This window comes from Procambarus clarkii, chromosome 11 (genome assembly GCF_040958095.1).
Source record: "Procambarus clarkii isolate CNS0578487 chromosome 11, FALCON_Pclarkii_2.0, whole genome shotgun sequence".
Classification (NCBI taxonomy): Eukaryota; Metazoa; Arthropoda; class Malacostraca; order Decapoda; family Cambaridae; genus Procambarus; species Procambarus clarkii.
In genome coordinates this window covers 14,209,108-14,233,210 of record NC_091160.1, presented here as the reverse complement: position 1 = coordinate 14,233,210, position 24,103 = coordinate 14,209,108, and positions in this window count along the sequence as shown.

Here is a 24,103-nt window from a genome sequence, read left to right as displayed (position 1 = left end):
TTTTATACACAAAATATGTCAATTACTGAGAGCGGCGATAGGTCACATTTTGCCCAAACCCCCCTGCAGTTTTCAAAATATCCCAAACATCCCAAATTCGACGTTTGAACCATATTTTGGAGAAAAATTCTGGCTCTTTGCACGTATTCGCAGTTTGAAATTACGACTTTTTCTACTGAAAATATCCAATTACTGAGAGCGGCGATGGATCACATTTTGCCCAAACCCTCCATGCAGTTTTAAAATTTTCCGCAACATCCCAAATTCGACGCTTGAGCCAAATTTTGGATCCAAATTCTGGTTCTCTGCACGTATTCGAAGTTTGAAATTACGACTTTTTATACTGAAAATATGCCAATTACTGAAAGAAGCGATCAGTCACATTTTGCTCAAACACCCCTGCAGTTTTCAAAATATCCCAAACATCCCAAATTCGACACTAGATCTATATTTTGGAGCCAAATTCTGGCTCTCTGCACGTATTCGCACTTTGAAATTACGATTTTTTCTACCGAAAATATGCAAATTAATTTCACAAACTGCACGTATTCGCAGTTTGAAATTGCGACATTTAATTCCGAAAATATGCAAATTACTTAGAGCGGCGATGGGTCACATTTTGTCCAACCCCCCCCCCCCCCCCCCCCCGCACTTTCCCTGCAGTTATCAAAATATTCCAAACATTCCAAATTCGACGCTTGAGCCATAATCTGGAGCCAAATTCGTGCTCTCTGCACGTATTAGTAGTATGAAATTATGACTTTTATACCGAAAATATGCCAATTACTGAGAGCAGCGATGGGTCACATTTTGCCCAAACCACCCCTGCAGTTTTCAAAATATCCCAAACATCCCAAATTGGAACCTTGAGTCATATTTTGGAGCCAAATTCTCTCTCGCTGCACGTATTTCCTGTTTTAAAAATACGAGTTTTTATACCGAGAATATGCCAATTACTGAGAGCGGCAATGGGTCCCATTTTGCCCCAACCCCTCCCTGTAGTTTTCTAAATATCCCTAACATCGAAACATCGACGCTTGAGCAATTTTGGAGCCAAATTCTGGCTCTCTGCACGGATTTGCATCTTGAAATTACGACTTTTTATACCGAAAATATGCCAATTACTGAGAGCCGCGATGGGTCACATTTTACCCAAACCCCACTGCAGATTTCAAAATATCCCAAACATCCCAAATTTGACCCTTGAACCATATTTTGGAGCCAAATTCTGGCTCTCTGCACGTATTTGCAGTATGAAATTACGACTTTTTATACCGAAAATATGTCAATTACTGAAAGTGGCGATTGATCACATTTTGCTGAAACTCTCCCTGCAGTTTTCAAAATATCCCAAACATCGCAAATTCAACGCTTGAGCCTTATTTTGAAGCCAAATTCTGGCTCTCTGCACGTATTCGCTGTATACATTACGACTTTTTATACCGAAAATATGCCAATTACTGCGATCGCCGATGGGTCACATTTTGCCCAAACACCCCCTGCAGTTATCAAAATATCCCAAACATCCCAAATTTGACGCTTGAGCCATATTTTGGAGCCAAATTCAGGCTCTCTGTACGTATTCGCAGTTTGAAATTACGACCTAAACACGGAAAATATCCCAATTACTGAGAGCAGCAATATGTCACATTTTGCCCGAACCCCCCCTCCCCCTGCAGTTTTCAAAATATCCCAAACATTCCAAATTCGACCCTTGAGCAATGTTTTGGAGTCAAATTTTGGCTTTCTACTCGTATTTGAATTTTGAAAATACGTCTTTCAATACCGAAAATATGCCAATTACTCAGAGCAGCGATGGGTCACATTGGGTCACAAAACCATCCTGTAGTTTTCAAAATATCCCAATCATCCCAAATTCGAACCTTGAGCCATATTTTGGAGCCAAATTCGGATTTCCTGCACGTATTCGCAGTTTTAAAATGCAATTTTCATACCGAAAATATGCCAATTACTGAGAGCGGCGATGGATCATATTTTGCCCAAACCCTCCCTGCAGTTTTCAAAATATCCAAAACATCCCAAATTCGATCCTTGAATAATATATTGGAGCCAAATTCTGGCTCTCTGCACGTATTCTTAGTTTGAAATTACGATTTTTTACACCGAAGACATGCTAATTACTGAGAACGGCGATGGGTCACACTTTCCCCCCCCCCCCCCTGCAGTTTTCAAAATATCGCAAACATCCCAAAATCAACGTTTGAACCATATTTTGGAGCCAAATTCTGGCTTTCTGCACGTATTCGCAATTTGAAATTACGACTATTTACACCGAAAATATGCCAATTACTGTGAACAGCAATTGGTCACATTTTGCCGAAACCCCTCTGAAGTTTTCAAAATATCCCAAACACCCCAAATTAGACCCTTGAGCTATATTTTGGAGCCAAAATCGGGCTTTCTGCACGTATTCACAGTTTGAAATTACGACTTTTTATACTGAAAATATGCCAATTACTGAGAGCGGCGATGGGTCATATTTTGCCCAAACCCCCCAGCAGTTTGCAAAATATCCCAAACATCCCAAATTCGATACTTTAGCCAATTTTTCGAGCCAAATTCTGGCTCTCTGCACGTATTTGCTATTTGAAATTTGGGATATTTTGAAAGCTGCAGGGAGAGTTTAGGCAAAATGTGATCAATCGCCATTTTCAGTAATTGGCTTATTTTCGGTATAAAAAGTCGTAATTTCATACTGCAAATACGTGCAGAGAGCGAGAATTTGGCTCCAAAATATGGTTCAAGGGTCAAATTTGGGATGTTTGGGATATTTTGAAATCTGCAGTGGGGTTTGGGCAAAATGTGACCCATCGCGGCTCTCAGTAATTGGCATATGTTCGGTATAAAAAGTCGTAATTTCAAGATGCAAATCCGTGCAGAGAGCCAGAATTTGGCTCCAAAACGGCTCAAGCGTCGATTTTTCGATGTTAGGGATATTTAGAAAACTGCAGGGAGGGGTTGGGGCAAAATGGGACCCATTGCCGCTCTCAGTAATTGGCATATTTTCGGTATAAAAACTCGTATTTTAAAACAGGAAATACGTGCAGAGCGCCAGAATTTGGCTCCAAAATATGGCTCAAGGGTCCAATTTGGGATGTTTTGGATATTTTGAAAACTGCAGGGGCGGTTTCGGGCAAAATGTGGCCCATCGCCGCTCGCAGTAATTGGCATATTTTCCGTGTAAAGGTCGTAATTTCAAACTGCGAATACGTGCAGAGAGCCAGAATTTGGCTCCAAAATAATGCTCAAGGGTCCAATTTGGGATGTTTGGGATATTTTGAAAACTGCAGGGGTGGTTTGTGCAAAATGTGACCCATCGCTGCTCTCAGTAATTGGCATATTTTCGGTATAAAAAGTCATAATTTCACACTACTAACACGTGCAGAGAGCAAGAATTGGGCTCCAGAATATTGCTCAAGCGTCGAATTTGGAATGTTTGGGATATTTTGATAACTGCAGGGATGGGGGGTTTGGGCAAAATGTGACCCATCGCCGCTCTAATTAATTTGCATATTTTCGGAATTAAATATCGTAATTTCAAACTGCGAATACGTGCAGAGAGCCAGAATTTGGCTCCAAAATTTGGCTCAAGCGTCGAATTTTGGATGTTTGAGATATTTAGAAAACTGTAGGGAGGGGTTGGGACAAAATGTGATCCATCGCTGCTTTCAGTAATTGGCATATTTTCGGTATAAAAATCGTAATTTCAAACTGCGAATACGTGCAGAAAGACAGATTTCGGCCCCAAGATATAGCTCATGGGTCTAATTTGAGATGTTTGGGATATTTTGAAAACTTAAGGTGTTTCGGCAAAATGTGACCCATCGCCGCTCTCAGTAATTGGCATATTTTCGGTGTAAATAGTCGTAATTTCAAACTGCGAATACTTGCCGAAAGCCAGAATTTGGCTTTAAAACATAGCTCAAGTGTTGAATTTGGGATGTATGGGATATTTTGAAAACTGCAGGCGGGGTTGGGCAAAATGTGACCCATCGCCGCTCTAAGTAATTGGCATATTTTCGGTATAATAAGTTGTAATTTCAAACTGCGAATACATGCAGGAAACCAGAATTTGGCTCCAAAATAAGGCTGAAGGCTCGAATTTGAGATGGTTGGGATATTTTGAAAACTGCAGGGGGGTTGGGAAAAATGTGATCCATCGCCGCTCTCAGTAATTGGCATATTTTCGGTATATAAAATCGTAATTTCAAACTGAGAATACGTGCTGAGAGCCGGAATTTGGCACCAAAATATTGCTCAAACATTGAATTTGGGATGTTTTGGATATTTTGAAAACTGCAGGGAGTGTTTGGGCAAAATGTGATCCATCGCTGCTTTCAGTAATTGGCATACTTTCAGTATAAAAAGTCGTAATTTCAAACTGCGAATATGTGCAGAAAGGCAGGAGTTGGCTCCAAAAAATGGCTCAAGGGTCGAATTTGGGATGTTTGGGATATTTTGAAAACTGGAAGGGGGTTTGGGCAAAATGTGATCCATCGTCGCTTTCAGTAATTGGCATATATTCGGTTTAAAAAGTCGGAATTTCAAACTACGAATACGTGCAGAAAGCCAGAATTTGGCTTTAAATATAGCTCAAGCGTTTAATTTGGGAAGTTTGGGTTATTTTGAAAACTGCTGGGTGGGGAGGGGGGAGGGGGGGTTTGGGCAAAATGTGATTAATCGTAGTTGGCATTAATTGGCATATTTTCGGTATAAAAAGTCGTAACTTCAAACTACTAACACGTGCAGAAAGCCAGAATTTAGCTCCAAAATATGGCTCGAGGGTCGAATTTGGGATGTTTGGGATATTTTTAAAACTGCTGGGGGGTTTGGGCAAAATGTAACCCATCGCCACTCAGAGTAATTGGCATATTTTCTCTATAAAAGTCGAAAGTTCAAACAGCGAATACGTGCAGAGATCGAGAATTTGGCTCCAAAATATGAATCAAGGGTCGAATTTGAGATGTTTGGGATATTTTGAGAAGTACAGGGGGGTTTGGGCAAAATGTGACCCATCGCAGCTCTCAGTAATTGGAATATTTTTGGTATAAAAAGTCGTAATTTCAAACTGCAAATACGTGCAGAGAGAAAGAATTTGGCTCCAAAATATGGCTCAAGCGTCGAATTTTGGATGTTTGGGATATTTAGAAAACTGCAAGGAGGGGTTGGGGCAAAATGTGATCCATCGTAACTTTCAGTAATTGGCATATTTTCGGTTAAAAATTTCGTAATTTCAAATAGCAAATACGTGCAGAGAGCCAGAATTTGGCTCGAAAAATTGGCTAAAGTGTCGAATTTGGGATGTGTGGGATATTTTGCAAACTTCAGGGGGGTTTGGGCAAAATGTGACCCATCGCCGCTCTCAGTAATTGGCATATTTTCAGTATAAAAAGTCGTAACTTCAAACTGTGAATACGTGCAGAAAGCCAGAATTTGGCTCCAAAATATAGCTCAAGGGTCTAATTTGGGATGTTTTGGATATTTTGAAAACTGCAGGGAGGGTTTACGCAAAATATGATCCATCGCCGCTCTCAGTAATTGGCATATTTTCGGTATAAATGTTGTATTTTAAAACTGCGAATACGTGCAGGAAATCCGAATTTGGCTCCAAAATATGGCTCAAGGTTCGAATTTGGGATGATTGGGATATTTTGAAAACTGCAGGGTTTTTTTGGCAAAATTTGACCCATCGCCGCTTTCACTAATTGACATATTTTCCGTATATAAAATCGTATTTTCAAACTGCGAATACGTGCTGAGAGCCAGAATTTGGCACCAAAATATGGCTCAAACATTGAATTTGGAATGTTTGGGATATTTTGAAAACTGCTGGGAGGGTTTTGGCAAAATGTGATCTTTCGCCGCTTTCAATAATTGGCATATTTTCAGTATAAAAGTCGTAATTTCAAACTGCGAATACGTGCAGAGAGCCAGAATTTGGTTCCAAAGTATGGCTTGAGGGTCGAATTTGGGATGTTTGGGATATTTTGAAAACTGCAGTGGGGGTTTGGGCAAAATGTGATCCATCGCCGCTTTCAGAAATTGGCATATTTTCGTTTTAAAAAGTCGTAATTTCAAACTACGAATACGTGCAGAAAGCCAGAATATGGCTTTAAATATGGCTCAAGCGTTTAATTTGGGATGTTTGGGATATTTTAAAAACTGCTAAAAGGGGTTTGGGCAAAATGTGAAAAATGGTAACTCTCAGTAATTGGCATATTTTCGGTATGAAAAGTCGTAATTTCAAACTACTAACACGTGCAGAAAGCCAGAATTTGGCTCCAAAATATGGCTCAATGGGTCGCGAATTTGGGATGTGTTGCATATTTTGAAAACTGCAAGGGGGTGTGGCCGAAATGTGACTCATCGCCGCTCTCAGTAATAGGCGCATTTTCGATATAAAAAATAGTAATTTTTTTTTTTTTTTTAAATTACCACTTTCAGTAATTGTCATATTTTCGATTTAAAAAGTCGTAATTTCAAACTGCAAATACGTGCTAAGAGCCAGAAAATGGCTCCAAAATATGGCTCAAGCGTCAAATTTGGGATGTTTGGGATATTTTGAAAACTGCAGTGGGGGTTTGGGCAAAATGTGACCCATCGCCGCACTCAGTAATTGCAATATTTTCGGTAAAATAATTCAAAATTTCAAACTGCTAATATGTGCAGAGAGCCAGAATTTGGCTGCAGAATATTGCTCAAGTGTCGAATGTTGTTTCCAATATAAATGATAAAAATCAATGTGTTTTCATTAGAATTAACTAAAATATTCCTGATTTTCCGTTTATATTTCCGACCGGCTTTAGGGAGCCGGTCGGCCGAGCGGACAGCACGCTGGACCTGGACCACAGGACTGTGATCCTGTGGTCCTGGGTTCCATCCCGGGCGCCGGCGAGAAACAATGGGCAGAGTTTCTTTCACCCTATGCCCCTGTTACCTAGCAGTAAAATAGGTACCTGGGTGTTAGTCAGCTGTCACGGGCTGCTTCCTGGGGGTGGAGGCCTGGTCGAGGACCGGGCCGCGGGGACACTGAAGCCCCGAAATCATCTTAAAATAACCTTAAGATATATATTACCTTTGGAAGATGTACACGTAAAACCGCTCTAATCCGGCTGAAACGTCGATATATGCAATTAAAACCAAACTTCTCCCCTTTTTAATATCTTACTCAGTATTTTAACGAGAAACAAATAGTTGATTGAAAAGGAGGTATTTAAGGTTAATTTCTAATCAATTATGTGTTTGCATCATTTTTATCGTATATATAATGAATTAATAACAATAAACTGAAAATTCACAAAAACGTGGAAAAACGGCCAAATTATGCCTAATTCGATGATATTTTGTTTAAATCACATAAAGGAAATGGGGATGATAAACGTAAAAATATTGCTAAATTCGATGGTTTATAGTACAAAACAAAAAGCAAGAAACCTGATAAAAATGCAAAATTTGAAAATTTTGAGATATGAAGGCCAAATCACATATCGTGAGAAAACATGAAGTAGTATCGAAATATTGGTAAAAATAAATATATTTACGTAATATAAAACTACATGAAAAACGTGAAAAAAGTCACTATTATACCAAATTTGAGGATTTTAACTTCTAATCATAGAGCGAGATTTCGTATTATTTAGATCCAAGAAAAGACATATGACAATGTTGTTTCCAATACAAATGATAAAAATCAATGTGTTTTCATTAGAATTACCTAAAATGTTCCTGATTTTCCGTTTATATTACCGATGGAAGATGTAAAGGTAAAACCGCACTAATCCGGCTGAAACGTCGATATATGCAATAAAAACCGAACTTCTCCCCATTTCAATATCTTAATCAGTATTTTAACGAGAAACACATAGTTGATTGAAAATGAGGTATTTAAGGTTATTTTCTAATCAATTATGTGTTTGCATCCTTTTTATCGTATATTTAATGAATTAATAACAAAAAACTGAAAATTCACAAAAACGTGGCAAAACGGCAAAATATTGCCTAAATCGATGATATTTTTTTTAAATCACATAGAGGAAAAGGGGATGATAAACGTCAAAATATTGCTAAATTCGATGATTATTAGGACGAAACAAAATGCAAGAAAACTTGCTTAAAATGCAATATTATGCGAAATTCTCAGATTTGAAAGCCAAATCACATATCGTGATACTACATGAAATAGTATCGAAATATTGGTAAAAATGAATATTGTGACGATAATCTCCTTCAAGAGATTGAGCCTGCTCTTCCCTCCATAATTACGTCGTTGAAATTATATAATACTACTATGGAAGAAATGTCCAACAACGACAACAACACCAGCAAGGTTTGCCAGAGCGCAAAACGTTGCAGCCAGAGACACCTGTTCAGACTCAAACCGCCAAACTACCTGTTGATCGCTACCGGCTCCGCTGATTGGTCGCCGGTCTGGCTGCAACTGCACTCGCCCCCCCATACTACTTGATGTCTGGGGTCGCCACGACCTCAGACCTCAGAATGTTCAGTGCTTTCGTGGTTACCACTCCTCCCGGCTAGACGTTAGCGTGTACTGAGAGAGGTGGTAGCTTAAAGCCAATATTCCAGCACCTTCCCTTTATTTTGTGTTGCACTTCTTGTTATTTTATCTTAACGTAACTTTTCATTGTGTCATTTAATTATTCTTATTATTTTGATTGATTGATTTTATTATACAAATTTGTTTGTCCATTTTTTCATGTTTTGATTTATTTAACGTAATTAAAATTTCATTGTTAAAATTTACTTGTGTTTTGTGTGTCTTCTCCTTACCTTACCACAGACGAAGTTCCAGTTTTTCTATTTTTTTTATAACTATGTGACGAGGCCATACCCCTAGCCTTAAACAGCCGAACACCAACGCGATACCGTCACAATATATTTACGTAATATCAAACTACATGAAAAACGTGAAAAAAGTCACTATTATACCAAATTTGAGGATTTTAACTTCTAATCATAGTGTAACGGGGGGTGGGGGGGGTCTAGCTCTATCTTGTCCATTATTCCACCCCCCCAGTTAACTAACGAAGCCGGGGGAAACAGCTCTCTCTAGTCCGTTATCCCGTCTCCAGTTAGCTAACTATTCTAGAGCACCTCCAGAGTTCCTAAAGCAACCTCTCTCGTTCAACACCTTGTAACCTAGGTATTTGACTACCTAGGTGCTACGACTACAAGGCGCCGTCACTTGATCAGTTACCCGAAACTCTAGAGAGAACTCTAGAATACAGAATCATTGCCACAAACGTATAAGAGGAAACGAAAGGAAAGAAATGAATAGTGAAGTAATTAGTGAGGGTTTGGGGTAAGAGGTAGGGAGGTGGGAGGAGCGAGGAGGGTCATTAGTTGAAAGTGAGAGTTTAGAGATGGGTGGAGGGAGAGGTGTAGATAGGTAGAAGTAGAAGAGTAGATAGTAGACGTAGAAGAGTAGATAGTAGAAGACGAAATGCTGCCACCATCCATTCATGATCATTACATACAAGACAAGGAATGGAACTTGTCTGTATCAAAATATTCACCAAAGATGTCATCAAGAGTTCATTATTAGTATGTTCCCTCTGTACCATGTATCAACTCCAAACATGTACTCATTCTAAACCATGAAACCAGTAACTACAGAGGCTTTCTCATCTCAACTCAAAATCTCTAGGGAACAAAGTTAAACACAATTTAAATAATAAATTCATAATTATATTTCACATGAAGTATCATAATTTAGTAATTCAATTAAAATGTTCCAGTTTAATATGCAAAATGAGTCATCATCCAAGAATTCGAGAACACTACAACTTGACTGCCCCTGATCGTCACACAACACTTGTAAAACACGACAAGTCACCTTAATGTTCACTCACCGAGGACTGAGTCTAAGTTGAATAGAGAGGGGGGGGGTCTGTAGTTGACAGAGACTGTCTCGCCCCTGCCGGCCGACAGCCTCCCTGGTAGGGACGTCGTCTCTGCTCTCGTCTGCTGTTCTGTCTCTTAATGCCCTTTCTGGATAGCTCTCCGAGTTTATATTGGGGAACCTAGTAGCTAACTCCGCCCACAGATAGATAGCCTCCGGCACTACCAAGCCACTCCTTAAACGTCGGCTTGTTTGAAGGCTACCAGACTACAATTAAGAGCTTAGCGGAAGCAAGGTGAAATTATCATGATCTGACCTCAGGTCACTTGGGGTCGTTAACGGTTAGAGGTGTGAGATCTCAGGCAGACAACTGGCGCCTCTCAGATCCTTGTCTGTGACTCGTGTACTCTATATATATTTTAAATAAACTAACCCAAACACTTTTACAGTGTTACATCTCCCCTTCTCCCCGAAATAAAGTTTTTGCAACACTGCTAAAGCAAGCTAGCTGTGTGCAACAACTTTATTAACGAAAAAAAAAAATACATCCTAGCTAAACAAATATACATCATCCTACTCTAAAAAATGAAATATATAGACAGACGTCCATTGTCTCTGGCTGGGCGACGTCACTGCTTGGTCTTGTAGATAATCCTGTACCACATTTCTTCAACACAACTGCCTCCGTCGCTTCTCCGTCGTTAACGCACAATAACCCTTGGTCAACCCGAAAGCCGTTACTACTTGAACTGTGCACAGGACCGTGGAATTCGGTTGTCCCAGCTGATCTGTAATTGGCCCTACGTCAGTCACCATGAGAGACGTATATTGGGGTTCTTCACAGCTATAGGGACTACAAGTTTCGAGACCTTCATATAGTTGCCAACAGTAGAAATCCCATCCTACTCTTCTCCTCCCTGTTGCTCCAGCACGCCTCCTTCAGAGAGCTACTTCTGACAGCCACATCAAGTCCGCACGACACAGGAAGAATCACTCAACAGAGCTACCTGCTTGTAGGAGGGGCGGCCAGTTAAGGCAAACGATCCTGTCTTGCAATTACGCTCCATGCAATGATGCTGACACCAGCAAGGGACACGAGGCATCGTGTCTCACTCAGCTTGTCTTATCTTCTTCTTCTTCTTTCTTCTTTCTTCTTTCTTCTCTCTTCCTTCTTCTCTCTTCCTTCTTCTCTCTTCTTTCTTCTCCCTTCTTTCTTCTCTCTTCCTCCTCCCATGGGTCTTAGACAAGCGACCTGGGGTCCATTGGGGGTCTGTCCGTCCTGGGGTCCATCCTGGGTAGACCGATGTTGGTGGGACAGACTGGAGTCGTCGTTGCTCCTCTTCCATCATTACTGGGTCGTCTGGGGTCGTCTGCAGAACGACCTGGGGTCCACTGGGGTCCGTCCGTCTTGGGGTCCACTGAGGTCCGTAAGTCTTGGGGTCCACTGGGGTCCGTCCGTCCTGGGGTCCACTGGGTAGACCAATGTTGACCGACCGAGAGGGCTGCATCTTGGGGTCCCCTGGGGTGGTGGTGGTGGTGGAACCATGACCTCCAGGTAGTGGGCTGGTCGTGGTGGTGGTGATAAACGCCCGTGAGTATGGTACACAGCAGCCGTCTCCCTCTTTTGTATGTGCGTCTCTCCTCTCTTCTGGCTCCCACCTGTGGGTGAACAGAAAGGCAACAATACCCGTGTTCCATCTTGTTGTGTGACCCTGTAGTTTGTATAGGGTTCACACAGTCCAATTATAAGCTCTCCTCCTGGCAACAACTACACTTAAATTTTAATAATCCAATTAACTCTGAATGATATTGACTTGGTGGAACATAAAACAGTAACAGAGTAAAGTTAGAGAAGAGAGAATAAGGTCATCACTACTTTTAACTTGTCACACAAAAAAAAATCAACACTAATAGACAAAACGCTAGCCTAACTTAACTGTACCGTTCCTAATCTTAAGTACATAATTAACCGTTACTCCCACCCTTAACCTACAGCCACCTACGTGACCCAGAGTGTCTCCCTAGCTTCTCCGCCGGTCAACAACCCCAAACTGTTGCCACCCCCTGTGACCAGACTATCTAACGTCGAGCGTCCCCAACGTGAAGTCTACTGACATACTAAGCCTCCCCCTAGCATGCTGTACAATACCAGTACACCTCGGGTTATTGCGTTCAAATGGAGTAAAACAGTCGATCGCAATAATCTGAGCAGAACCACTAAAAACTACTTAAAATCTATTTAAGAACTACACCTGCCACTCCCCAACTGACCTGGAGACCAGCGGTGGCTGGGTGTCCTCCTGGGACATGCGAGGTCACCTGTCACACTCAGCTGACCTGCACTACCAACACCGCTAAGTTCCCAAATCGCCAAATCTTATCACTAACATAAATCACTACACACGCAAGTTCTGGTGAACATTCCCTGAACTACACAAAACTCACAAAATCACTAAACACAACACCAGAGAATCACTATCTCCTAACCTGAAAAAAAGTTCGCTAACTCGCGAATAATAAACACCTGTCAAGATCTCCCTGATAGCGCCTGAGCGGCAAAAAGACACGTGGGACTGAACAATGTTAAAAGAACACCAATACCTTAAACATTGTTCAACACCGCTGCCAACATTGTAACGGGGGGTGGGGGGGGGTCTGTAGTTGACAGAGACTCCCGCCCTGCCGGCCGACAGCCTCCCGTCTGCTCTGCTCTCCTGACTGCCGTTCTGTCTGTTCTGTCTGTTAATGCTCCATGCTGGATAGCTCTCCGAGTTTATATTGGGGAACCTAGTAGCTAACTCCGCCCACAGATAGATAGCCTCCGGCACTACCAAGCCACTCCTTAAACGTCGGCTTGTTTGAAGGCTACCAGACTACAATTAAGAGCTTAGCGGAAGCAAGGTGAAATTATCATGATCTGACCTCAGGTCACTTGGGGTCGTTAACGGTTAGAGGTGTGAGATCTCAGGCAGACAACTGGCGCCTCTCAGATCCTTGTCTGTGACTCGTGTACTCTATATATATTTTAAATAAACTAACCCAAACACTTTTACAGTGTTACAATAGAGCGATGTTTCGTATTATTTAGATCCAAGAAAAGACATATGACAATGTTGTTTCCAATACAAATGATAAAAATCAATGTGTTTTCATTAGAATTAACTAAAATGTTCCTGATTTTCCGTTTATATTACCGATGTAAGATGTAAACGTAAAACCGCTCTAATCCGGCTGAAACGTTGATATATGCAATAAAAACAGAACTTCTCCCCTTTTCAATATCTTGCTCAGTATTTTAACGAGAAACAAAAAGATGATTGAAAATGAAGTATTTAAGGTTATTATCTAATCACTTATGTGTTTGCATCATTTTCATCGTATATTTAATGAATTAATACTAATAAACTGAAAATTCACAAAAACGTGGAAAAACGGCAAAATATGGCCTAATTCGATGATATTTTGTTTAAATCACATAAAGGAAAAGTGAATGATGAACGTCAAAATATTACTAAATTCGATGATTTTTAGTACAAAACAAAATGCAAGAAACTTGCTTAAAAATGCAAAATTTGCGAATTTCTGAGATATGAATTCCAAATCACATATCGTGAGAAAACATGAAGTAGTATCGAAATATTGGTAAAAACGAATATATTTTCGTAATATCAAACTACATGAAAAACGTGAAAAAGTCACTATTTTACCGTACATGAGGATTTTAACTTCAAATCAGAGAGCGAGGTTTCGTATTATTTAGATCCAAGAAAAGACCTATGACAATGTGGTTTCCAATATAAATGATAAAAATCAATGTGTTTTCATTAGAATTAACTAAAATATTCCTGATTTTCCGTTTATATTACCGATGGAAGATGTACACGTAAAACCGTTCTAATCCGGCTGAAACGTCGATATATGCAATAAAATCAGAACTTTTCCCCTTTTTAACCCCCTCCCTGCTCAGCTCGTTGTCGCCGTGTGGGGGCTTCGTGGGCGGCTGCTGGAGTGTGATGCTCCTTAGGACAGTCCTCTGTCCTTTTCTAGCCTTGTACTCCTGCTGCCGTCCTCTCCAATTCTGCTGGGCACCTTTTCCTTTTCCTTCTGTTTCGTTTTTCTCCCCCCTCTTCTCCTATCTGCTTGCCGTTTCCTGCCGACCTTTTGCTCGTTCTGGTTCTTCCATGGACTTCTTCTATTTTGACGCCCGGGTGCTTGAGGAGGCATACTCATGCACCCGTAGAACTGCAGTACCCGACGTCGAGAGCGAGGGGAACCTTTTATTGTCAATCCCCACTTCGTCACTGAACCCGATCTCGACGGACTGTCGGTTTCTTAAGGTGGCGTTTGTGGGGCGTATACTCACGACGCACCCCTAGGAGGCCCCGACAAGATCGGCGATAGCTTCTTGTTGGGTGTCCTGCCTCTAATTGTGGCTCCATGGTGGGTGTGGGGGCACATTCGTGAGTGAATTCTTAATTTCGTCAAGATGATAACCCCTGTTTCGGCTGCTTCTGGCTTACCTTTTCAGGCTCGTGGGGTGGGCGACCAAGCCCCCGAGTCGGTCCGTATTGGAAGACCGGGCTCTGTAGCCTCCGCTGCATTGGGCCCCGACCTTGCTCCTCCTTTGGCCTCTCTGACTCCTTCCCCTGGCTCCCCTCCCTCCTCTGTGGTTGGGTCGAGCCCCAAGCCCCCAGTGGTGACTACCTCGTCCCCTGGCGCGGCTCCTTCTCTAGTTGTAACTACTGCGCCTTTTAACCCCTCTCTCTCTGGGGGTTCTCACCGCCGTCCTCGTCACGGCCGCCCTCGCTCGATTCCTTCCAGTTCTGCTACCTATCAAGCCTTGTTTGGTCCCGCTTCGTGGGCCAAATATTTTGATCTCCTCCCTCTTGATTCTGCGCCTCCTGGCGATTTCTCCCTTCATCGACATCTCATTGATTCCGTGGATGCCTCCATTACTTTCAACCCCACTCGTCTCGGTACACGTGTCGTTGCTGCTCCTTCTCAGGATGCTGCTTCCCGCTTGGCTGCCTTATCCTGCCTTGGCGAGACCCCCGTTCGGGTCTCGAAGAACGCTCAATTGAATGCCAGTGTTGGCACTATTTTGCTCCCGCCCCATGTTGCAACCGGTGTTCGGGACCTGCGCGACTGCCACGACGATATTCGCCATATCCTCGCTGCCCAGGGCCATTCTATTCTCCAGGTGGACACGTTTACTCGTCCCCCTCGTGGTAGTCGCCGTCAACCCCTCCGGGTTGTGAAGATTACCTTTGATGGTAGGACCCTTCCACCCTCTGTCATTCTTGCTGGTGCCAGGTGCTCTGTCCAGGAGTACATTCCTTCTCCTCGGCTCTGCAGCAAGTGCTGGAGGTTTGGGCATGGTGCCCTCCGCTGCTCCGGGACTGTCTCTCTCTGTCCTTTGTGTGGTGGCGAGGGTCACTCTAAGTCGGAGTGCACTTCTCCCCAGGCTCGTTGCCTCAACTGCGGTGAGGCCCATCCTACCTTCTCCCGTGCGTGTGTCCATTACAAGCTTGAGGCAGCCGTCCTCAACCTGAAGCACCGGGAGCGTTTATCTTTTCCTGAGGCGAGGCGCCAGGTTCGCCGGCTCCCGCCTTATGCTAATATCTCTTATGCTCGCGTGTTGCGCTCTTCCTCTCCTCGTCCTTCCCGCCTTCCTCAGACTCACAACCGTTTCCGGGCCTTGGACCCTGATGCGCCCACTGCCCCCTCCTCTGTTCCTTTGGGTTCTCTCCCGAAGGATCCTCCTCCTGGTCCTCTGTCTGGGGTTCCCCTTCCTTCTACCCGGTCTGTCGTGTCTTCTGTGTCTTCTTCCTCGTCCCCCTCCGATCCTCCTTCCCATCCTCTTCCTCCATCTATTGGCTCTCCCCACCGCCTGTCGGTGCGGGCGGATGTCCATCGCTCTCCTAACGGCCGTCGTGTGTGCTCTCGTTCGGCTTCTCCTGTTGAGACACTGGAATCCGTTGCCCGGTACGTAGTTGCTGGGACACCGGTCTCTTTAAGTCAGAAGCGTAAGCCTGGCTCCTCTCCTTCCTCTTCCCCGGCGGGTAAGAAGGCTTCGCTTTCTTCCTCAGCTCCTCCTTCTGGCTCTGTTGCTCCTTCCCCTCCCGTTTCAGTGCTTGCGCCCCCTGTTCCTGCTATGGAGGTTTCTTTGGCCCCTGCTTCCCTTTCGGTTGCTGCTCTTGCTGGGGTGCGCTCCCCTCTTTCTACTCCCCCTCCTCCTGCTGCTGTCCTTGACGGCTCCTCTCCGTTGTCTCCTCCTCTTCCTCCTCCTCCTCCAGACCCTGCCCGCCCACCTCTGCTCTGTTCTCCCGTTTCCTTCCCTCCGTCTTTGCTCAGTTTACCCATGCCCCCTAACCCTGACTTTGCTGACCCTGATCCCGACCCTGATATTCTTTAACGTGCTCTGTTGGTCTTTCGCCTTTGTTTCTTCCTTGTTCTCTGTTTTTGTCCTTTCTCTTCTCGTCGTTGTCCATTCTTCAATGGAACGTTCGAGGTTATTACGCCAATTTCCTCGAACTCCAACTTCTGATTTCGCGGTTTTCGCCCCTTTGTGTCTGTCTCCAGGAGCCAATGCTTGGTGCTCGTCCTGGTCGTTTTCGTGACTATTCCTTTCTCTCCCCCCCCCCAGCCATTGCTGGGGCTTCTAATTCTTCTGCTCTTTTGATTCGGGCTGATGTTCCCTTTGTTCCTTTACTTTTTCCTTCGCCTCTCCATTGTTCTGCTGCTCGTATCTTTGTGGGGAAATGGTACACAGTTTGTTCCATTTATCTCCCCCCGAGTGTCCCGCTCTCTCTTCCTGATTTGAAACACCTCCTGGACTCCTTGCCGGAGCCTGTGCTCCTGCTGGGTGACTTCAATTGTCGTCATTCTCTTTGGGGTGACGTTCTGACGAATACCCGGGGTCGCCTCCTTGAGCCGTTTCTCCTCTCTTCTTCCCTGTCTCTTCTGAATTCTGGTGAGCCCACTCATTTGGACTCTCGGACTCGCACCCTTTCTTGTCTTGATCTTTCTCTCTGCTCTTCTTCTCTTTACTTAGATTTCACGTGGCAGGTTCTTGATGACCTCCATGGAAGTGATCATTTCCCCATCCTTGTTTCCTTTTTCTCTTTTCGCCCTTCCCTCTCTTTCCCTAGGTGGCAGTTTGCTAAGGCAGACTGGACCCTATTTACCCTCAGTGCTGCTCTCCCTGACCTCTCCCTTATGCCTCTCTCTCGCGCTCTCCTCCTTTTTCATGACACTGTCTTCAACGCTGCCCTCCGCTCTATTCTTCGCTCTTCCTCTCGGGGTCCACGGAAGTGCGTTCCCTGGTGGAATGCGGACTGTGCTCGGGCTGTCCGCTGTAAGCGTGCAGCCTGGAAGAGGCACCGCCGTAGGCAGACGACCGATTCTTTTCTTTTCTTTCGGAAAGCGAGTGCGGTGGCCCGTAGGGCCATCCGTACGGCTAAACGTGAATGTTGGGCATCTTATGTCTCAACAATTACGTCCGAGACCCCTCTGGCCCAGATCTGGAAGCGTATCCGCAAGATAGCGGGTAAGTTCGTTCCCGATGTTTCACCGGTCCTTCACCTCCATGATACTCTTGTGGCGGACCCGTTGCAGGTCGCTTCCGAACTGGGTTCCCATTTTTCTTCTGTTAGCTCTGGTCTTCATCTTCCCCAATCTTTCCTTCTTCGTAAACCTGTCCTTGAGTCTCGTCCTTTAGATTTCTGCACTCATCTTCAGCTTCCCTATAATGATCCCTTCTCTCTCTCTGAACTTCGTTCTGCCCTAGCCCTCTGCGGTTCTACGGCGGCGGGCTCCGATGGTATTCATTATGAGATGCTTCGCCATCTCCCTCCGAGCACGTCTCAGTATTTACTGAGTCTGTATAATCGGATCTGGGAGTCGTCGTCAGTCCCTGAGGCCTGGCTCGATGCCGTTGTCCTCCCTGTTCGCAAACCGGGGTCTCTGGGTACTTCCCCTAAGGACTTTCGCCCTATTGCTCTCACAAGTTGTGTCTGCAAACTCTTTGAACGTATGGTTAACGTTCGCCTGATGTGGTTCCTGGAACACCATCACCTCCTCTCCCCTTCTCAATTTGGTTTCCGCAAGTGCCGCAGCACGACAGATGTCCTGGTGAACTTGGAGGTCTATATTCGTACTGCTTTTGCTGCGAAGACCTCCGTTGTTGCCGTCCTTTTTGACCTAGAAAAGGCTTACGACACCACTTGGCGTTATCATATCCTATCTCAACTTCATTCTTTTGGCCTTCGTGGTCATCTCCCTCTCTTTCTCCGCAGCTTCCTCTCTCGTCGTTCCTTTCGGGTGCGCCTTGGTACCGCTCTCTCTCCCTCTTTTCAGCAATACGAAGGTGTGCCCCAGGGTAGTGTTCTGAGCACTACTCTTTTTCTTGTTGCCCTCAATGGTCTTCTTTCCTCTCTTCCTTCTGGTGTCTTCTCCGCTCTCTATGTCGATGATCTTACCCTTTGTTGTCAGGGTGATGATTCGCCTCTCCTTCAACGCCGGCTTCAACTTGCAATTGATGCCGTGTCGTCTTGGGCCACAGGTCATGGCTTCAAGTTCTCTACTTCTAAGACTTGTGCCATGACTTTTACGCGGAAACGGGTTGTTCTTCGTCCCTCTTTGTCACTTTATGGTCATCCCCTTGAATACAAAGATTCCGCGAAGCTTTTGGGGTTATTCCTTGACACTCGTTTGTCTTGGTCTCCCCATATCTCTTACCTCCGTGTTGAGTGCTCTAAGGCCCTTACCCTCCTTCGGGTCTTGTCCCATACTTCTTGGGGGGCAGATAGGCGCACTCTCCTTGCTTTACATTCCTCTCTCGTCCTGTCTAAGGTCGATTATGGTTGCCCTGCTTACTCGTCTGCTTCTCCTTCTACTCTTCGCCGTCTTGATGCTTTGCACCATACTGGGTTGCGCCTCAGTTCTGGTGCCTTTCGTTCGACTCCCATCCTTAGCTTGAATGTTGACACTGGCTTCCTGTCTCTCCAGGACCGCCGTGATCGCTACTGTCTTCGCTATCTTGCGCGGTCCTTGCAACATCCTTCCTCTCGCCTCTGTCGTGCTTTAACTTTTACCCCTCCTGCGGTTCCTGTTCCTCTTCACCACCTCCCTCTTTCTGTCCGGTTATCTCGCCTACAGGATTCTCTCTCCGTTCGTATTTCTGATGTTTCTCCTCGTGTTGTTCCTTCTTTGCCCCCGTGGAGGGTCCCTCTTCCGCGGTTTTGTACTTCCTTGACCCGTATCACTAAAGCTTTTACCCCTCCTACGGTTCTAAAACGCCTTTTCCTCGAGCACTTTTCTTCTCACTCCCGCTCCGTTTCTGTCTTCACCGATGGGTCTAAGTCAGCGGACGGTGTTGGCTACTCTGTTGTTTTTCCTGATCGCACTTATATGTGTCGCTTGCCTCCGGAGACTAGCATCTTTACAGCAGAACTTTATGCTATTCTCTATGCTCTTCGTCTCCTGCTTTCTCGTTGTCAGTCTTCCTTTGTGGTTGTTGTTGACTCTCGTAGTGCCCTCATGGCTCTCGGGTCCTTTAATCCGGTTCATCCAGTAGTTGTCGAGATCCAGCATTGGCTGTTTCTTGTTCACAGTAAATTTAAGTCGGTTGAGTTTTGTTGGGTTCCCAGCCATATTGGTGTGTCTTTAAATGAGCGTGCGGATGCTGCCGCTAAGGAAGCTGTCCGCTCTTGTCCCATCTCTCGTAAAGGCATTCCGTATTCCGACTTTTACCCAGTTATCCATTCCTCAGTTCTTACCCGTTGGCAGGCTTCTTGGTTGTCTGTTACTGGTAACAAGCTACGTACTCTTAAATGTTGTGTTTCCTCGTGGCCGTCCTCCTTCCACCGTAACCAGCGGTGGGAAACAGCTCTGGCGAGGTTGCGTATTGGCCATACTCGCTTAACCCATGGTCACTTGATGGAGCGCCGCCCTGCTCCTTATTGTCCTAGTTGCATTGTCCCTCTTACGGTCGTGCATGTCCTTCTTGAATGTCCTGACTTCCAGGACGAGCGTGTGTCTTGCTTTCCGACCGCCCCTCGCGGTCACCTGTCCCTCGATAGAATTCTTGGTGACTCGGATACTTTTGATATCGTTCCCCTTATGCGTTTTTGTTCTCGTATTGGCATCCTTGGTGATATTTAGCGCCCTCTGATTATTTTGCGTATTTGATGGTGCTACATAGCCTTCCCGGTTTGGTGCCTTCTTTGGATAATTACTTACTTACTTCCCCTTTTTAATATCTTACTCAGTATTTTAACGAGAAACAAATAGTTGATTGAAAATGAGGTATTTATGGTAAATTTCTAATCAATTATGTGTTTGCATCATTTTTGTCGTATATTTAATGAATTAATAACAATAAATTGAAAATTCACAAAAACGTAGAAAAACGGCAAAATATTCCCTAATTCGATGATATTTTGTTTAAATCACATAAAGGAAAAGGGGACGATAAACGTCAAAATATTGCTAAATTCAATGATTTTAGTACGAAACGAAATGCAAGAAAACTTGCTTAAAATGCAATAATATGCGAAATTCTGAGATTTGAAGGCCAAATCACATATCGTGATACTACATGAAATAGTATCAAAATATTGGTAAAAATAAATATATTTACGTAATATCAAACTACATGAACAACGTGAAAAAAGTCACTATTATACCAAATTTGAGGATTTTAACTTCGAATCATAGAGCGAGGTTTCGTATTATTTAGATCCAAGAAAACACATATGACAATGTTGTTTCCAATACAAATGATAAAAATCAATGTGTTTTCATTAGAAATAACTAAAATGTTGCTGATTTTCCGTTTATGTTACCGATGGAAGATGTAAACGTAAAACCGCTCTAATTTGGCTGAAACGTCGATTTTCAAAATATCCCAAACATTCCAAATTCGACGCTTGAGCCATATTTGGGAGCCAAATTCTAGATCTCTGCACATATTCGCAGTTTGAAATTACGAATTTTTATACCGAAAATATGCCAATTACTGAGAGCAGCGATGGATCACATTTTGCCCAAACCCCCTTGCAGCGTTCAAAATATCCCAAACATCCCAAATTCGACCCTTGAGCCATTTTTTGGAGCCAACTCCTGCCTTTCTGCACATATTCGCAGTTTGAAATTACGACATTTTATACAGAAAATATGCCAATTACTGAGTGCGGCGAAGGGTCACATTTTGCCCAAATCATTCCCTGTAGTTCTCAAAATATCCCAAACATCTCAAATTCGACCCTTGATTCATATTTTGGAGCCAAATTCTCGATCTCTGCAAGTATTCGCTGTTTGAACTTTCGACTTTTATTGAGAAAATATGCCAATTACTGTGAGTGGCGATGGGTTACATTTTGCCCAAACCCCCCAGCAGTTTTAAAAATATCCCAAACATCCCAAATTAAACGCTTGAGCTATTTTTAAAGCCAAATTCTGGCTTTCTGCACGTATTCGCAGTTTGAAATTACGACTTTTTAAACCGAATATATGCCAATTACTGAAAGCGGCGATGGATCACATTTTGCCCAAACCCCTTTGCAATTTTCAAAATATCCCAAACATCCCAAATTTGACACTTGAGCCATTTTTTGGAGTCAACTCCTGCCTTTCTGCACATATTCGCCGTTTGAAATTACGACTTTTTATACTGAAAGTATGCCAATTACTGAAAGCAGCGATGAATCACATTTTGCCCAAACCCTCCCTGCAGTTTTCAAAATATCTAAAACATCCCAAATTCAATGTTTGAGCAATATTTTGGTGCCAAATTCTGGCTCTCAGCACGTATTCGCAGTTTGAAATTACGATTTTATATACCGAAAATATGCCAATTACTGAGAGCGGCGATGGATCACATTTTTCCCAACCCCCCTGCAGTTTTCAAAATATACCAACCATCCCAAATTCGAGCCTTGAGCCTTATTTTGGAGCCAAATTCTGGTTTCCTGCACGTATTCGCAGTTTGAAATTACAACTTTTTACACCGAAAATATGCCAATTACTTAGAGCGGCGATGGGTCACATTTTGCCCAACCCCCCCTGCAGTTTTCAAAATATCCAATACATCCCAAATTCAACACTTGAGCCATGTTTTGAAGCCAAATTCTGGCATTCGGCAAGTATTCGAAGTTTGAAATTACGACTATTTACACCGAAAATATGCCAATTACTGAGAGCGGCGATGGGTCACATTTTGCCGAAACCCCTCAAGTTTTCAAAATATCCCAAACATCCCAAATTAGACCCATGAGCTATATTTGGAGCCGAAATCTGTCTTTCTGCACGTATTCGCAGTTTGAAATTACGACTTTTTATACCAAAAATATTCCAATTACTGAAAGCGGCGATAGATAACATTTTGCCCAGACCCTCCCTGCAGTTTTCAAAATATCCCAAACATCCCAAATTCGACGCTTGAGCAATATTTTGGAGCATAATTCTGGCTCTCTGCACGTATTCGCAGTTTGAAATTACGACTTTTTATACCGAAAATACGCCAATTACTTAGAGCAGCGATGGGTCACATTTTGCCCGAACCCTCTCTTCAATTTTCAAAATATCCCAAACATCCCAATTTAAACGCTTGAGCCAAATTTTGGAGCCAAATTCTGGCTCTCTGCACGTATTCGCAGTTTGAAATTATGACATTTAATTCCGAAAATATGCAAATTACTTAGAGCGGCGATGGGTCACATTTTGCCCAAACCCTCCCTATCCCTGCAGTTATCTAAATATCCCAAACATTCCAAATTCGACGCTTGAGCAATATTCTGGAGCCAAATTCTTGCTCTCTGCACGTGTTAGTAGTGTGAAATTATGACTTTTTATACCGAAAATATGCCAATTACTGAGAGCAGCGATGGGTCACATTTTGCATAAACCACCCCTGCAGTTTTCAAAATATCTCAAACATCCCAAATTCGACCCTTGAGCCATATTTTGGAGCCAAATTCTGGCTCTCTGCACGTATTTTAAGTTTAAAATTACGACTTTTTAAACCGAAAATATGCCAATTTCTGAGAGCGGCAATGGGTCCCATTTTGCCCAAACCCCCCGCAATCCCTGCAGTTATCAAAATATCCCAAACATTCCAAATTCGACACTTGAGCAATATTCTGGAGCCAAATTCTGGCTCTCTGCACGTATTAGCAGTTTGATATTTTGAATTTTTTTACCGAAAATATTGCAATTACTGAGTGCGGCGATGGGTCACATTTTGCCCAAACCCCCCCTGCAGTTTTCAAAATATCCCAAACATCCCAAATTTGACGCTTGAGCCATATTTTGGAGCCATTTTCTGGCTCTTAGCACGTATTCGCAGTTTGAAATTACGACTTTTTAAATCGAAAATATGACAATTACTGAAAGCGGTAATTTAAAAAAAAAAAAAAAAAACGATTTTTTATATCGAAAATGCGCCTATTACTGAGAGCGGCGATGAGTCACATTTCGGCCAAACCCCCCTGCAGTTTTCAAAATATGCAACACATCCCCAATTCGCGACCCATTGAGCCATATTTTGGAGCCAAATTCTTTCTTTCTGCACGTGTTAGTAGTTTGAAATTACGACTTTTTATACCGAAAATATGCCAATTACTGAGAGCTACCATTTTTCACATTTTGCCCAAACCCCTTTTAGGAAGCAGCGATGGGTCACAATTTGCCTAAACCCCCCTGTAGTTTGCAAAATAATCCAAACATCCCAAATTCGAACCTTGAGCCATATTTTGGAGCCAAATTCTGCATGTATTCGCAGTTTGAAATTACGATTTTTTATACCGAAAATATGCCAATTAATAAAAACAGCGATGGGTCACATTTTGCAGCCCCCCCCCCCCCTGCAGTTTTCAATATATCCCTAACATCCCAAATTCGACGCATGAGCCATATTTTGGAGCCAAATTCGGATTCTCTGCACGTATTCGCAGTTTGAAATGACGTCATTTTATACCGAAAAGATGCCAATTACTGAGAGCAGCGATGAGTCACATTTTGCCCAAACCCCCCTGCAGTTTTCAAAATATCCCAAACATCCCAAATTCGACCCTTGAGCCATATGTTGGAGCCAAATTGTGGCTCTCTGCACATATTCGCAGTTTGATATTACCACTTTTTATACACAAAATATGTAAATTACTGAGAGCGGCGATAGGTCACATTTTGCCCAAACCCCCCTGCAGTTTTCAAAATATCCCA